At 43.2% G+C, this 4,286-nt stretch overlaps 1 non-coding gene across 1 annotated transcript; it reads left to right on the top strand.

The window, feature by feature from the left end:
• The first annotated feature begins 549 nt into the window (after positions 1–549).
• On the top strand, positions 550–687 carry LOC114811606. The gene has a single exon (XR_003759302.1). It is a non-coding gene; the product is annotated as a small nucleolar RNA SNORA7 (small nucleolar RNA).
• Positions 688–4,286: the final 3,599 nt, after the last annotated feature.

The following is a 4,286-nucleotide window of genomic DNA, read 5'->3' as shown; positions in this document are numbered from 1 at the left end:
TGGAGAAGACATTGATTATTTACAAATAGTGGGAATACAAAGGGTACAGATATAGGCATACCATATTTGGCCACATAATTTCTCCACTTTGCATATATGTATATATTTTTATTACCCTATTTATTTTGCTAATGAGATGTACATCCCCTTGATTCTATTTATTGCTATTGTTTTTGTCTGTCTGTCTCCTCCGACTAGACTGTAAGCCTGTCAATGGGCAGGGATTGTCTCTATCTGTTGCCAAATTGCCCATTCCAAGTGCTTAGTACAGTGCTTTGCACATAGTAAGCGCTCAATAAATATTATTGAATGAATGAATGAATATTTTTTGTAACACTAAAACAGGGATGGGGTCACTACACAGGTTATGTCAGAATTAAATTTCAAGGGTAGGAAGAGAAAAAAGAAAAAAAACAGGGGAGAAAACGAAGGGAGAAGGAAGCACAGGGTAAGAGAATACTTGAAATTGTGCCTTCTGCTTCTATGGCACTCTCCCAAGTGCTGCATACAATAGGCCTACAATGAATTTAGTATCCCCACCCTTGCTGGTCCCTCTCAGGGTCGCACCTGGAGAGTTTCCAGTACTCTACTAGTCTCTACTATGGGAGGGAGAGTCAAGCAGAGGCATATCCATTCCATTCCTAGCTTGGCCAGTGGCTAACGAGTGGAAGGCCTTCTGCTACAAGGCACAACTCACCTGTGCTGGGCAGCAGCGGCATGGGAGAGAGTTGATGGCAGACTCAAGTTTACTGCGTGTAAGAGGCAGTGGTAAACCATTTCCATAATTTTACCAAGAAAACTCCATGGATCAACTACCAGAATGATTGCAGATGGAGGTGGGGCATTCTGGGAGAGATGCGTCCATGGGGTCGCTATGGGTCAGACACGATTTGGTGGCAAAAGTCAACGATAATCCCTGCTGGATTATCCTGTTCTCACCCTTCTGCTACCAACACTTGGCAATCTTAAGGCATTAATATTACCCGTATGCTATGCTGCCTCTGCTCTTTACCTCCTGGCCCCCTGCAGTCTTCATGGCTCTTAACAGAGTCCTTAGCACAGAGTAAGTGCTTAGTGCATACCAACAGTTATCACTGTGAGGAGAAAAATGATGATGATGAAGATGTTCCTTGAGGGAAAGGAACATGTTTATTGTATTGTACTAGCTTAAGTACTTAGTGCCATGTCTGCAAACAGTAAGTGCCCAGTAATATCACTGATTAATGGATTGACTGAGGGTTTTATTAGTGAGCTATCATGACCTGCTTCTTCACATTTGCACTCTTCTCCTCCTCCTCTCAAGCACGTGTGGCTATTACACTGTGGGCAGCGAACATGCCCACCAACTCTGTTTTACAAAACTCTCCCAAGTCTTTAGTACAGTGCTGTACATACACAGTAAGTGCTCAATAAATATCAATGATTAATTGATGTGGTGCAAACAACCCATCACTTTTCCTACTCTGAAATTGGAGTTGGGTGATTATGCATTGGTGGCAACTATGCAATTAAGTATGGTAATTCTTGCAGGCAGTGGCTTAAGTATGCCAGGATTGTACTGTAGAGTTTAGTACATTCCTTGGCACATAGCGATTAATACAATAATAACCATAATAATAACAACAAAATAATTAGATTCACTGGAAGTTCTCACATTTGGCATACCGTGCCGGTCTCTCCAGCCCTCCATCCTGCTCCCGTGTTCCAATTGTTTTCTTGGTTTTCCCCAGAGCAACAGCTCTTAATATGGGGGTGAACACTGTGATCTTCCCCTCTTCCCTTTCCCACTTAGCAATTCCATCTGCTCAACCCGGCTAAAAGGGACAGAGATGGATCAGGGCAGGATGGGGCAGCTGCAGCACCCACAATACAACTGCTCCTTAAAAACGTGTTTTAAGTCTAAATACTGTGGGTGGGGACCAGTTTTCCCAGAGGAATAGAGTTACAAATCAATCATATTTATTGATTGCTTACTTTAAAAAAACAATTGCATTTGTCAAGCACTTACTTTGTATCAGGTACTGTACTGACGGGTCGGGTAGATTCGAGCAAATCAGTTTGGGCATAGTTCATGTCACCCATGGAGCTTACAGATGAGGTAAGTGAAGCACAGAGAAGTTAACTGACTTGCCCAAGTTCATAGACCAGACAAGTGGTGGAGCCGGGATTAAAACCCACGTCCTTCTGACTCCCAGGGCCATGTCCTATCCACTAGACCATGCCACTTCTCTACGTTCAGATGCATTTACTGAGTGCTTAATGTGTATGGAGCACTGTACTAAGCACTTGGGAGAGTATAATACAACAATAAACGGTCATATTTCCTTTCCACAGTGAGTTTACAGTATAGAGGACGAGTTGTTTACAGCCTAGAGTGTAGAGTGCAGAGCACTGTACTAGGCACCTGGGAGAGTATAACAGAGTTGTTAGACATATTATTATATTATAATAATATTATCATATAATTACCTGCTAAGAGGAGGGATTGGCTCCTAAACCAAGGACAGATATCCTATTTTTACAAAAATTACTCATAATTGCATACTCAATATAATACATATTTGTAAAACAGCTATACTAATGTATTTATATTGCGTTAGAGGTTCTATAAGGTAGCCCACTTCTACTTCTCTTTCATTTCTCTTCTTCTTACCTAACCTCAGAAATCCTCTATTACAACCCAGCCCACACACTTCACTCTTTAACTCCAACTTTTTCACTATACCTTGAGCTTGTCTCTTTCACCAACTTCCTCTTGCTTGCGTCCTCGCTCTAGCCTGGAACTCCCCCGACCTTCATAACCAACAGACGATCACTCACCTCAGCTTCCGAGCCTTACTAAAATTACATCTCCTCCAAAAGGTTTTCTCTGTCAATCCCTCATTTCTCTACCTTTTCGACCTCCCGCCTACATTGCTTATGCACCTGGGTCTATACCTCCTTAATAATAATAATGACTATGGTATGTGTCAAGCACTGTTCTAAGCACTGAAGTTGATACAAGTTAATCTGGTCAGACAGAGTCCCTGTCCCACATGGGGCTTACAATCTAAGTAGGAGGGAGAACAGTTACCGAATCCCCATTTTACAGTTTAAGGAAACTGTGGCATGGTGAAGTAAAGTGATCTACCTAAGGTCCCACAGCAGGCAGTGGAAGAGGTAGGATTAGAACCCAGGTCCTCTGACTCCAGGCCTGTGTTCGATCCACTAAACCATGTTGCGCCTTACGCTTTGATACTCACTGCACCCCAGCCTCCCAGCATTCATGCACATATCCTTATGCCCTGTAATTCCCTTATATGTAATTTATTTTAATGTCTGTCTCCCTCACTAGACTAAACTCCTTGAGTTCAGAAATCATCTTTACTAAATCTGTTGTAGTAGTAGGGCAGTGGTATTTCTTAAGCAGTTACTCTGTGCGGAGCACTGCACGAAGCATTGGGAAAAAGTGCACAGGTAGGAATTGGTACACTGGGGGTGCACAGGCTTGTCAGTTCAACCTTCACAACATCGCTAAAATCCACCCTTTCTTCTCCATCCAAACTGCTACTATGTTAATCCCAACACTTTTCCTCTCCTCCCTCCTTGATTACTGACTGCATCCGCCTCCTTGCTGATCTTCCTGCCACCTGTCTCTCCTCACTCCAGTCCATACTTCATTCTGCTGCCCAGATGATTTTTCTACAAAAGCATTCAAATCCATGTCTGCCCACTCCTCAAAAACCTCCAGTGGTTGCCCATCCACCTCTGTATCGAACAGAAACTCCTTACTATCACCTTTAAAGCATTCAATACCTGGCCTCCTCTACAACCTAGCCCACACACTTCATTCCTCTAAAGTCAGCCTATTCATTGTATCTCAATCTCGTCTGTCTCACTGCCAAACTCTTGCCTAAGTCCTGCCCCTGTCCTGGAACACGCTCCTTCTGTCTGACAGACAATATTCTCCCCACTTTTGGGGAGGTAAATCTTCCTGAAGGTACATCTCCTCCAGAAGGCCTTCCTTAAGCCCTCATTTCCTCTTTCCTCACTCCCCTCTGCCTCACCCTTGCATTTGGGTTTGCTCCCTTTATTCACTCCTCCCTCAGCCTCGCAGCACTTACTTACATATTGGTCGTTTATTTATATTAATGTCTGTCTGCCCCTCTAGACTGTGAACTCATTGTGGGCAGGGAATGTGTCTACCAACTCTGTTTTATTGTACTCTCCCAAATGCTTAGTATTGTGCTCTACACCCAATCTTCAATCAACTGTATAGCGATTAATAAATCTCACTGATTGATTGA

Source organism: Ornithorhynchus anatinus, chromosome 4 (genome assembly GCF_004115215.2).
Source record: "Ornithorhynchus anatinus isolate Pmale09 chromosome 4, mOrnAna1.pri.v4, whole genome shotgun sequence".
NCBI lineage: Eukaryota > Metazoa > Chordata > Mammalia > Monotremata > Ornithorhynchidae > Ornithorhynchus > Ornithorhynchus anatinus.
This window is presented reverse-complemented; position numbering and strand designations above follow the sequence as displayed.